The sequence below is a fragment of the Helianthus annuus genome, chromosome 5 (genome assembly GCF_002127325.2).
Source record: "Helianthus annuus cultivar XRQ/B chromosome 5, HanXRQr2.0-SUNRISE, whole genome shotgun sequence".
NCBI classification, from domain to species: domain Eukaryota; kingdom Viridiplantae; phylum Streptophyta; class Magnoliopsida; order Asterales; family Asteraceae; genus Helianthus; species Helianthus annuus.
The window spans coordinates 164262841-164276204 of record NC_035437.2 but is presented as its reverse complement, the minus strand read 5'-3'; the positions used below and the strand labels follow the sequence as shown (position 1 = coordinate 164276204).

The 13364-nt window shown below is 41.0% G+C and overlaps 1 non-coding gene across 1 annotated transcript; it reads right to left on the bottom strand.

Annotated features, from left to right (window-relative positions):
- Positions 1–7903: 7903 nt before the first annotated feature.
- Positions 7904–8010, bottom strand: LOC118492857. Its single transcript, XR_004894858.1, has one exon. It is a non-coding gene; the product is annotated as a small nucleolar RNA R71 (small nucleolar RNA).
- Between the last annotated feature and the right edge of the window lie 5354 nt (positions 8011–13364).

Sequence of the window (13364 nt, the reverse complement as noted above, 5' to 3'; positions counted from 1 at the left end):
GAGTCAAACTTGGTGAGGAACCGTTTGGTAGTCATCACATTGGAGGAATTTCCAGAAGATGAGCCAACGGGTCGAATATGGTGTAAATTATAGTATTGGTGTCTAATTAGTTAGCAAAGGCGATATCGATCACAAGAGCATTAAACCGTGGAATTGGTAAGGAAATGCGAGTGATGCTAAGCCTCGGATGTTGGATGAAAACGCCTTAAGGTTGCTATTGCATAGTAGTAAAGTTGTGTAAATATAGTGGGTCAAATATCTAAATAGAGATTTTAGTGACTAAGTCCGTAAACCAAATTTTTAGATAATAATTATGGTAGACACATTGGTAATTTAATTACGGTCGTGTAGGAAAAAGAATCACGAAAAACGGACTTACGGATCACAAGTTATGGCGATTTTAAGTTGGGATGTGAATAAACTTGGAGCTGGGAATGTACAGCATCAGCTGAACAAACATTCTGAGAAAAAGGGGGCTAGGCGTCACGCCTAGGCCCTTGGCGTCATGCGACGCCCCCTTGATCCGAGAAAATTTTATTTTTTGATTGTTTGACTCTTGGAACTTGTTTATATCTATTGTAACTTTATCAAAACTAACATTTGTTGTGGTTTTGATCTTAGGTGATGTTGGAACTAACCGGAAGATGATCGAGCTAGCTTTTGAAGAACCGAACACTATTTACAAGCTTCCGCAATGTTTTAAACTTTAATAGATTATGCTTATGGGTTGTGAACAAATTGTTAAACAACTTTTGGATGTTTTAACTTAGTCGTTAGTTGACTAAGTCTTTGCTACTAATGAACTATACTTATGAAATCTATGTTAACTAGGCATCTTTTATCTAAAATGGTTTAAACTATTATTAAATTCAAGTAAATTAGATGGGTGTTACATAGAAATCATTATACATGTTTGGATGTAAACTTGTGTGATAGCATGAAATAGTAAATTGATTGGATGATTTATGTCTGCTTGAATGACTGCTACTGTTGGTGATTATTAGATGATTTAGGATTCATGAAAGTGAACTGATGCATTCTCAATTTTGATCCAATTGAATGACTGAAGGAAAACGGTAAACTGTTGTTTTCTGTGTGATTGGGTAACTGTTGATGTGGTGCAGCATATGGGGATTCGTCACTCTCAGGTCGACGAAACCTATTGAGTTTCTCCATGGGTGGTGCCGACGAAACATTGAGGGGTTTCGTCATTTCTGGGTCGACGAAACATAGGGGAGTTTCGTCACCCTGGGGTTTCGTCGTGTAGGGGTTCCACGGTAGGACATAACTTTGCTAACAGAATGTGATTAATGTGTGATTGTATGCTGAACCATGTCTGTTGAAGATATGTATGAGGAAACATAATCTAGTTGTGTCTAGCATACTTAACCGTTAAGCACTGTTACTAATCATACGTGTGGACTGCGAAATTGAACAAGTTGTGTAACTTCCATGTGATATGTGGTAACTAATGAGTAGATACTCACTGTGACCTGCATTTATACGTGAACTTTGCAAACATAAACTGATATCGTAGATATGCATACACTAGGTTTTGACTGATAAACTGTGATCAAGTAGAGTAGCAAACCGAGCAAACCAAGGTGAGTTCACACTTTCTACAAGGCATGGGATTCCCGGTGGTTGGGAATGGGTTAAAGAATTAAAACGGAACCTGCATATCCTCCTTGGGTAGGATATGTACGGCCATCCTCCTTGGGTAGGATGCCAACAATAATCCTGCGTATTCTCCTTAGGTAGAATACGTACGTTCGTCCTCCTTGGGTAGGACAACAACCTTACAACTTACTAGACAAAACTCTATCATGAAGTCCCTCATTTTATATCGACTTAATCGCCGAGGCCGATGGCGAGCGGGTCATTAGTTAATAGCGCTATTAGGTTTGACAAACCTCACACCGTGTCGTTCGAACGGGCGTGTACTAATGGATCATGGCAAACTGTCAATGATGATAGACATTGACGTAGGGCACAACTATTGTTCATCAGTTGTCGATATGGTAACGGTCTAGTGGTTCACATGGGGAAGCCCCCCACTGATTATGGATATGGATTGGGAAATAAAAACACTGGTTATGGTGTGGCAAAGAAGGAACTGGTAATCATATTTTCAAATATGGGGTAACCCCCACGGCAAGTAAGCCAGCTAAAAACAAATTATGTTTTCGGAAACAACTTAAAACGAACACCCAACTGTGAACTCGCTCAACTTTGTTGTTGACTCGTTGTTACATGTCTTGCAGGTCTTTAGGTGCATATTATTGGAACTTGCTGTCTGGGAGGCTAGAGTGGTCATGGGTCGGGATACATGGAATCGCAACACAAGACTAATGGATTTTACATGTGGCTTATAAACACTTAACGAATGAAATAAGCTTCCGCTGTACACTGTAGTTTATTTGTAATGTTGTAATACTTAATGTTAATAAATGAAAGTTTTATTCAAATATACCTATGAGTTCAATATGATTGGTGGCTAGATCCTGGTACGTCACACTCCTCGCGGGGGTTTCCGCTTGTGGTATTTTGGGGGTGTGACACACGAGATTAAAACCCTCCACGACGAATGACAAAGTATAGCCCAATTACGGGCAGCACTTAAACATCCATCAGATCGGCTTCAATCGATCGGACATTGTATCGTAGCAGTGATCGAGTTAATACCCTGTATCCGCGGCAGCATTTCCCTAAGTGAAATTATGATTTTGAGCAGCAAACTTCATTTTTGATTGAAAATTTCGAACACAGATGAAAGCCCCATGCACAGGCTACTTATAGCTGAAAAATGAGTTTTACACGGCCCGCGTAAAACTTAATAAGGACTTACGCGGCCCGCGAGGGCACCAAGTCTACGACTAGGGCTACGGTGTCATCGGTAGGTCTGCCACATGTGCGACATATGGCCTGGAACGCTTATCCGATCAAAGTTAAGTTGATGCTGCCCGCGTAAGCCTAAGCTTACTCTTACTCGGCCCGCGTGAAACCCAGAAATCTTGTTTTCATGATTTTTTTTATGCACATTTGGGTTTTAGGGGTCCGGGTTTTCACTTACGGGTCTATTTGGGACATTTTTGCAGGTCCTTACATCCTCCCCACCTTATTTAAAATCTCGTCCTCAAGATTTACTGGAATAAGTAAGGATACTTTCGCTTCATTTCCGATTCCAGCTCCCATGTGTACTCCGGTCCTCTTTTTAATCCCACTTGACCTTGACCAGCACTAGTCTTTTGTGTTTGAGAAACTTGATCTTCCTGTCCTCTATTTGAAGTGGTTTCTCAACAAATTTTAGCTTTTCATTTACCTCTATGTCCGGAAGAGGTACTACCAGTGATTCGTCGGATAAACATTTCTTGAGGTTAGATACATGAAACACGTCATGTACTCCAGCTAGCTCTTCTGGTAGTTGTAGGCTATGCAGTTAATAGCGGCGCTATAGCGGTTTACGGTGGTCTGGGCTTGTAGCGGTCCAAATAGCGGTTGCTCATAGCGGTTCCGCTATTAGCGGCGCTATAGCCCGCTGACCGCTGTTTGAAGACCTGTATAGCGGCTACAACAGCGCTTTTAGCGGTCAGCCCAAACATAAGGAAAAGCCCACTTTTTTTTTTAATTAAACCCATTACAGTAAAAGGCCCAGATGTTTGATAAAACCTAGATACGACCAATTAAACCTAAATTTATTATGTTCGACGACCAATGTCTGGAGCGCACACTGGTTTGAGGTCGCTGGAAGCAGTTCATCATCATCAGGAAGCTGTTCAAAGCTGATAAAAATCCGAATCAAAGCTGTTCGTCATCTTTCAATTGCTGGTCTGATACTCAGAGCTCATCTTGAATGCGAAACTATGAATTTTGATATTACTATTAATATTTTTCAAAGACATATATATATATATATATATAAGTACATAAATTATGCATGGTATAAAAATTACCGCTATAGCACCGCTATAACCTATATATCATATAGCAGACCTTGACCGTTATCCGATATTTTACCGCTTTAAATGCTTAGGTTGTAGGCGATAGGCAACTGGTCCTATGCGCTGAATTACTAGGAATGGTCCTACGTACCTTGGACTTAGCTTTCCTTTCTTACCAAAGCGGACTACCCCTTTCTAAGGAGAAACTTTTAGGAGTACCTTGTCTCTAATTTGAAATTCCAGTGGCTTGCGCCAATAATCTGCATAACTTTTCTGACGATCTCGAGCCATTTTCAGTCTTTCCTTGATTTGAGTGATCTTGTCGGTGGTTTCTTGCACAATCTTGGGACCTGATAATTGATTTTCTCCTATTTCTGCCTAGCAAACTGGAGTTCTACATTTTCGTCCATACAATGCTTCGAATGGGGCAGCTTCGATGTTTGCATGATAACTATTGTTATAAGAGAATTCAATTAAGGGTAGGTGGTCATCCCAGTTTCCACCAAAATCTATTACACATGCCCTGAGCATGTCTTCCAGGGTTTGGATCGTCCTTTCACTTTGCCCGTCTGTTTGGGGATGGTATGCAGTGCTTAAATTCAGCCTAGTCCCCATGGCTTCTTGGAAACTTGTCCAGAAATGTGAAGTGAAGCGACTATCTCTATCCGATACTATGGAGAGTGGAACTCCATGTAAGGATACTACTTCGTCTACGTATAGCTTGGCTAATCTCTCCATGCTAAAGGTTTCCTTCATGGGTAAAAAAATGAGCCGATTTGGTTAATCGACCCACAATTACCCAAATCGCGTCGTTACCTTTCCTAGTTTTAGGTAACTTAGCAACAAAATCCATTGTTATTAGTTCCCATTTCCAAACAGGCAATTCTAACTGTTGGAGTAACCCTGAAGGTTTCTGGTGTTCTGCTTTAACTTGCGAACAGGTCAGACACTTAGATACATATTTAGTTATGTCCTTTTTCATTCCTATCCACCAGAAATTATTTCTTAAATCTTGGTACATCTTATTATTTCCTGGGTGCATGGTATACCTAGATTTATGAGCTTCCTCTAAAATCTTATCTCTTAAGTTTCCTTGCTTAGGTACCCAAACTCTGTTCTTGTGGAATCTCCAAATTCCATCGATGTCTTGCTCTAGTTCCTTTATCCTTCCTTTCATCCCTTCAGCATCATCTTTGATTGCTGATGCCTGAATGTTTTTCAGTTGTTCCATTAAATCTAATTGAAGATTTAATCTAAGAGCACAAACTCGCTTTTGCTTTTCCTGATACTTACGACTTAGGGCATCTGCAACTACATTTGCTTTTCCTTCGTGACATTGAATATCACAGACGTAATCACTTAGAATTTCCATCTGATGTGTGTAAAATGCAACATATAAATCACATCAATTAAGGCATAAAACTAACCCTTTTTAAGTACTAATGTTGGAAAAAGAGTGTTTTTGTCTTCCTTTTGTATTTTCAGGATGAAATGAGCTCAAAAACACAAAAGAAGCAAAAAGACAACTAATTCTACCATAAAATACAAGAAAAGGAACAAAAGTGGACTGCCCGGACCCTCAACGGCACCTCCCAAGGCAAAGGAGAAGAAACAGAGTCTGAACACGCCCCGTGTCCAGCGAACACGGGGGCGTGCCCAGGAAGCAGTAGAAAAGACAAACCAGTAGAAGCTTCCATTGCCCACCACGGGGCCGTGTCCAGCGAGCACGGGGGCGTGGTGAAAGTACAGCAGGCGCATTAATTGTAATTCGCAATTACAATTAATGAAGTGAGAGAATGTCAGACGGGCACGGGGCCGTGTCCAGCGGACACGGGGCCGTGTCCAGCCTTCTGTTCAGCCTATAAATAGAGGAGCTTGGCTTCATTCTCTCTCATCCCTTGGCACACCACCTCTCTCACACCTCATCCACCACCCACCACCACCATAACACCATCATCCACCACCATCATCCGTTGTCCATCGTAGAGTGTGTGAGTCGTCTCGGGATCCAAGATTGATCGTAAGAGTTCTTGACAATCAAGGCCATGTTTGCCTAAGTCTCTTACATCACTTGGTGAAGACAAGTGTTTAGTATAATACTTTTTATTTTTAATCTTTTGCACTTTTTATTTGGTTTTGTATTAATGACTTTAATAACTAGTTACTTATGTTGAAGGTGATCTTTCCTTATCGTTTGTCCGTGGTGTCTTGGCATTATTTTACTGTCTATATAAAATAAAAGATTTTCACCATTCATATCTCCACGGTCTATATGGAGGTATGTTGGCTACCTGGTCGGGGGTTAAGGGAACGGTTTGGTAAGGGTCTTGCCCTTGTTCAGCGTTTAGAGGTCCTGCTTGGGACCTGGGTCAAATTTAGTAGGATCTCCTTCAATGCCCATAGGTATTGGATGGCGGGGATCCAAACTCTTTGACCCCCTCATAAGTTAACTACTATTAATACTATAACCCGGCTATTTAGGACTGTATCCCTGCTGACTCAGACTACTTAGCCGAGGGTAACGTCACCGCCAAAAGCGGGGCCTACCACAATTTGCATTAATAACTTAATTCATTATCTTTCAATAATCCGACCCTTTAGGATTGTATCCTTGCTGACTCAAACTACTGGGTTGAGGGTAACGTCGCCTTCAAAAGAGGGGCCTACTACAATAACTAAGATAATCTCTTAAACAAGTGCAAAAGTGCGAAAATAATCAAAGGTTATACTAATACACGTGTCGGATCCAAGTGATTCATCTTGTCTATCTGTTTTTATTTTATTTTATTTTTCAGCATTTAGTTAGTTTTTATTTTCTTAGTTAAAAACATTTTTCTCACTTTTTGATTTGATTAGACGTTGAGGATAAACCGGTATTAAAAGCTCTTGTGTCCTTGGACGACCTCGGTATCTTACCAACACTATACTACGTCCACGATGGGTGCACTTGCCCATATGTGTGTTTAGTGTTAGTAAATATCGTGTTTTATAAATTTAAAACTTGGTTAAAAGTGTAAAAAGGGGCTTAAATATACATCTAAAATATAACACACTTCACGCACATCAAGTTTTTGGCGCCGTTGCCGGGGACACAAGGATTTTAAGAAAGTTAGGAATCAACGGCCTAATCATATTTTTATTTTTCTTTGATTTTTTTTTTTAGATTTTTCTTAGATTTTTAGCTTCTGCAGAGCTCAGCACGGGGCCGTGCCTGGTCGGACACGGGCCGTGCTCAGCAACGTTACTGGCAGTTTTTGTTTTTCAAGTTACAGAAGGCTGACCACGGGGCCGTGCCGGTGCAACACGGGGCCGTGTCCAACTTCCACTAACTGGGATCTGAAAAACAATCACTGTAATTCCGACCACGGGGCCGTGTTCACTCAACACGGGGCCGTGGTGAACCTTCTGACCAACATTCTTTTCTGTTTTTATTGCAGGACTTGGAACCCAACGCCATCCTTACGTAGTGTATGAGCTCCAGTTCCAATAAAGACATAAAGGAACCGCTAGAAGAACCCGAACGCTTTCTCAGAAAAAGGTTAAAAGCCAAAAACCAAGAGAAGGTTTCGGGTGATCCACCCCCAATGGCGGACCAACGTACCCTTATGGATTATCTACGGCCCACCGTAGGTAATCTAGGCGCCGCTATCAATGCTCCGAATGTCGAAGCCAATAACTTCGAACTTCGAGCGCATTTGATACAAATGCTCCAAAACTCCGCAACCTTCCACGGGCTTGCGGACGAGGATCCTCATCTACATATAACTAATTTCTTAGAAATATGTGATACCTTTCGGATCAATGGAGCATCAAACGACGCCATCCGCCTCCGTATGTTTCCATTCTCACTAAAAGACCGAGCAAAAGCTTGGCTCAACACCCTCCCAGCTGGATCGGTAAACACCTGGGATGAACTAGCCCAAAAGTTTCTATATAAGTATTTCCCTCCTTCTAAAACTGCTAAATTAATGGCTGAAATTAATACATACTCACAAGAGGACGGGGAATCCTTATATGAAACTTGGGAAAGGTTCAAGGAGCTATTACGCAAGTGTCCCCATCACGGCCTAGCAATATGGCAACAAGTATCCACTTTCTACAATGGATTGTTGCCACACACTAGGCAGACACTTGATTCTAGCTCCAGGGGACTTTTAGGTAATCGACGCCCACACGAAATATATAATCAGATTGAGGAAATTGCTCAAACCAATTTTCAATGGCACACTCCCCGGGGAAATAAGTCTATTGCCCCGGGCGCCCATAAGGTCGACGAAAGCACCTCTTTACAAGCCCAAATCGAGGCCCTTTCTTCAAAAATAAAAAAATTAGAAATGACAGAAACAGTCTCGGTTATGGCTTGTGAAGGGTGTGGTGGGTCACATGAAAATTGGAGTTGCATGAAAGAAACGGACGATCAACAAGAAATGGTAAACTACATTGATAATAGACCTAGGTCGTCGGGTCCTCCAACGGGAACTTACAACCAAGGATGGCGAAATCACCCAAACCTTGGTTGGAGGGAAACCGGCAATAGTAGTAACCAACAAACCCAACGAACAAACTTTCAGCAATCAAGAAATGAGTCACAAAATTTCACTCAACAACAAGGTGGACGAGAAAGGCTCGAAGATACTATATCTCGCCTCGTCTCTGACACTGATAAGAAAAACTCGGAAAGATTTCTACAATTAGAATCTAATTTTAGGAATCAACAAGCTAGCATTCAAAACATAGAAAAACAAATAAATCAACTAGCACAAAATTTTTCCGAGAGACCGCAAGGCGCATTACCTAGCAATACCGAAACAAACCCAAAGGCGCAAGTTCACCTCATCACACTACGAAACCGCACCGTAGGACCTGCAGAAGTACCTCCACCAACGGAAGAAACAATGCCAACACATCTGCAGGAAAAGAACTCTCCCCCATCACCAGAGCCTACCAAGGCTCCTCGAGTTCCGTACCCCGGTAGGTTAATTCGTCAAAAGACCAATGAGCAGTTCGCAAAATTCGAAAGTCTGTTAAAACAATTGCATGTCAATATTCCTTTTATCGAAGTCCTAACCCAAATGCCCAAATATTCTAAGTTTATGAGGGACTTCCTTACACATAAAAAGAAAATTGAAAATTTGCAATTAGTTAATTTAGGCGAAGAATGCTCTGCCCTCGTACTCAATAAACTACCCCAAAAGAAAATCGATCCCGGAAGTTTCACGATTCCATGCTCAATAGGGGAATCACCCGTTCGCAATGCCTTGGCCGACTTAGGGGCTAGCATTAACCTCATGCCCTTATCGATGTTCAAAAGGCTTGGCTTGGGAACCACGAGCCCTACAAAAATAAGCATACAACTCGCTGATCGATCAGTCAAGTTCCCACAAGGTGTCATCGAGAATGTCTTGGTAAGGGTAAGCAGATTCGTTTATCCAGTTGACTTTGTCATACTCGACATGGAGGAAGACACCGAGGTCCCCCTTATCCTAGGGAGACCCTTCCTTGCCACAGCACAAGCAGTGGTAGACATGAATGACGGGACACTGACTTTGAGGTATGGGGACGATGAGGTGAAGTTCGGAGTTGGGAAGAAAATAGAGGACGACGACCCAGTCAATTACATGAAGGTTATTGATTCAAGCTTGGATGCCGCTCTCCGACGGTGTAACTTGGGAAGCAAGGCACTCCACTCAGAAGATATATAACCAGGAATCGGGTCTAGCCAAGGACCCTTATAAACGTGGCGCACCACGGAGGCATTCCGCGGATCTATCCTTAGTTTAGTTTAGTTTAATCTTTTAGTTTTTGCAGAATAAAACACACTCATGGTGGTAATGGATGAAAAAGGGAACGAGAAAAATGGAACCATGCACGAAGAACAGAGCAACCCGACAAAAATCTCCATCACAGAAGGCTCAACACGGGCCGTGCCCAACCAACACGGCCCCGTGCTGAGCCCCTGCAGAAAATCACCCAGTTCAGGTAACTGGACACGGGCCGTGTTCAGCGGACACGCCCCCATGTCCAGGCTTCTGTTTAAATTCTGTAATTTTTGTTACTGGCACTTGACCACGGGGCCGTGCCCGGTCAACACGGGGCCGTGTCCAGGATGCCAGTAACATAAATCTTTGCTTTTTAACCCACTTTTATACATTCTAATCAACCAAAAACATTATTTTTGGACACATTGAGGACAATGTGTAATTTAAGTGTGGGGGGGATGCTAAAACCCTTGAAATTTTGCAAAATCCTAAACACAAGCCTTACACAAAACTCTATTGGAACCGCTAAACACCCCAAATTTTTTCAAAAACTTTTTCATTTTTTTTTATTTACTTGTCTTAGTTTAAGTTGGGAATAACAAGTTCTAAAAAGGTTATATTTTTACAAGTTTACAACCGATAGCGTCGTGATAAAAAAAAGAACCAACATAAGAAAATTATGAAACGGTATAACAAGTCTAGTTAAAAATTCGATTATATATGCTTGGTCACATTAAAAACCCATTCCCACAAAAGTGAGTTTTGAGCCTTTATTGAGCACAAAAATACATATATTTAGATTAAATGCTCATTTTTCGTTTCTTGTGTGAATAGCCGCTCGGTCCTTACAAATCTAGAACTTGCCACGACGATACATTCCCGGTCCTTACCAACTTAAACCCAAGTAAGTAAATGATGGAGGCATTAGGACTAACCAATTTTTCTTTCAAAACCATTATTTTTCATTTTTTTACCTACCCAAAATCCCCCTAGATAGCCCCTTTGAGCCTAAACCTTTCATTTCATACCCCAAAACCCTTTTTACCCACCAAAAAAACCTTTTTATTTATTTTTTTTTAGTAACAAGTTCGCTTTTTCGTAAACTCACCTTTTTATGTGACGATTGAAAAAAAAAATTGATGATGATGATGAAGTCAAAAACAAACAAAAGCTATAAAAGCTTGTTTGGAGAAATACTTCAAAATAAAAAGTCACTAAAAACAAGGTACTTCACGAAAACCGACGCTTGTTACGATTTTCGCCCTTTTTACTAACCACTAACCAACCACCCACCTTTAAACCCAAGCCTTCACCCAAAAAGTCCTCTTGATATTTACAAAGGTAAAAAGTTAAAAAGGAGGAGGATTGATTGCTTGGCAAGCCTATGGAAGACGTGAGTTCCGTGCCGCTCTCGAGTGATTCACTAAAAATATACACCTTCGGCCGAATGTTGAGTGATCTCCCGTGAGGTATGTGAACTTGTATATAAATGGAATTTTAATAAGGCATGCTATGCCCAAATAAGTAATTCATCTTATGAAACGTTCAAAATAAATCATAACGAATAGGATTGTAAATAAACAAAAATAAAACCTATAAAAACCTTGGATTCCCGACACTCTAGGACAAGCTAAAAAACTTCTCTTCTACCTATTCCATTTGGGAGTGTAAGCCACATTTAAAGAGTTTTGCTTGAGGACAAGCAAAAGTTCAAGTGTGGGGGTATTTGATGTGTGTAAAATGCAACATATAAATCACATCAATTAAGGCATAAAACTAACCCTTTTTAAGTACTAATGTTGGAAAAAGAGTGTTTTTGTCTTCCTTTTGTATTTTCAGGATGAAATGAGCTCAAAAACACAAAAGAAGCAAAAAGACAACTAATTCTACCATAAAATACAAGAAAAGGAACAAAAGTGGACTGCCCGGACCCTCAACGGCACCTTCCAAGGCAAAGGAGAAGAAACAGAGTCTGAACACGCCCCGTGTCCAGCGAACACGGGGGCGTGCCCAGGAAGCAGTAGAAAAGACAAACCAGTAGAAGCTTCCATTGCCCACCACGGGGCCGTGTCCAGCGAGCACGGGGGCGTGGTGAAAGTACAGCAGGCGCATTAATTGTAATTCGCAATTACAATTAATGAAGTGAGAGAATGTCAGACGGGCACGGGGCCGTGTCCAGCCTTCTGTTTAGCCTATAAATAGAGGAGCTTGGCTTCATTCTCTCTCATCCCTTGGCACACCACCTCTCTCACACCTCATCCACCACCCACCACCACCATAACACCATCATCCACCACCATCATCCATTGTCCATCGTAGAGTGTGTGAGTCGTCTCGGGATCCAAGATTGATCGTAAGAGTTCTTGACAATCAAGGCCATGTTTGCCTAAGTCTCTTACATCACTTGGTGAAGACAAGTGTTTAGTATAATACTTTTTATTTTTAATCTTTTGCACTTTTTATTTGGTTTTGTATTAATGACTTTAATAACTAGTTACTTATGTTGAAGGTGATCTTTCCTTATCGTTTGTCCGTGGTGTCTTGGCATTATTTTACTGTCTATATAAAATAAAAGATTTTCACCATTCATATCTCCACGGTCTATATGGAGGTATGTTGGCTACCTGGTCGGGGGTTAAGGGAACGGTTTGGTAAGGGTCTTGCCCTTGTTCAGCGTTTAGAGGTCCTGCTTGGGACCTGGGTCAAATTTAGTAGGATCTCCTTCAATGCCCATAGGTATTGGATGGCGGGGATCCAAACTCTTTGACCCCCTCATAAGTTAACTACTATTAATACTATAACCCGGCTATTTAGGACTGTATCCCTGCTGACTCAGACTACTTAGCCGAGGGTAACGTCACCGCCAAAAGCGGGGCCTACCACAATTTGTATTAATAACTTAATTCATTATCTTTCAATAATCCGACCCTTTAGGATTGTATCCTTGCTGACTCAAACTACTGGGTTGAGGGTAACGTCGCCTTCAAAAGAGGGGCCTACTACAATAACTAAGATAATCTCTTAAACAAGTGCAAAAGTGCGAAAATAATCAAAGGTTATACTAATACACGTGTCGGATCCAAGTGATTCATCTTGTCTATCTGTTTTTATTTTATTTTATTTTTCAGCATTTAGTTAGTTTTTATTTTCTTGGTTAAAAACATTTTTCTCACTTTTTGATTTGATTAGACGTTGAGGATAAACCGGTATTAAAAGCTCTTGTGTCCTTGGACGACCTCGGTATCTTACCAACACTATACTACGTCCACGATGGGTGCACTTGCCCATATGTGTGTTTAGTGTTAGTAAATATCGTGTTTTATAAATTTAAAACTTGGTTAAAAGTGTAAAAAGGGGCTTAAATATACATCTAAAATATAACACACTTCACGCACATCACCATCCATCTCCTTTGCCTCAAGTTTAATTCTTTTTGCCCAAATATATATCTTAAACTCTTATGATCTGTATAAACAGTAAACTTACTTCCATACAGATAATGTCTCCAAATCTTAAGGGCAAAAATTATCGATCCTAATTCTAAGTCATGTGTCGTATAGTTTTCCTTTTGCTTTTTCAATTGCCTTGAGGCATACGCAATTACCTTTTTGCGTTGCATTAGCACACATCCTAATCCTAGCTTAGAAGCATCACAGTAGACTTC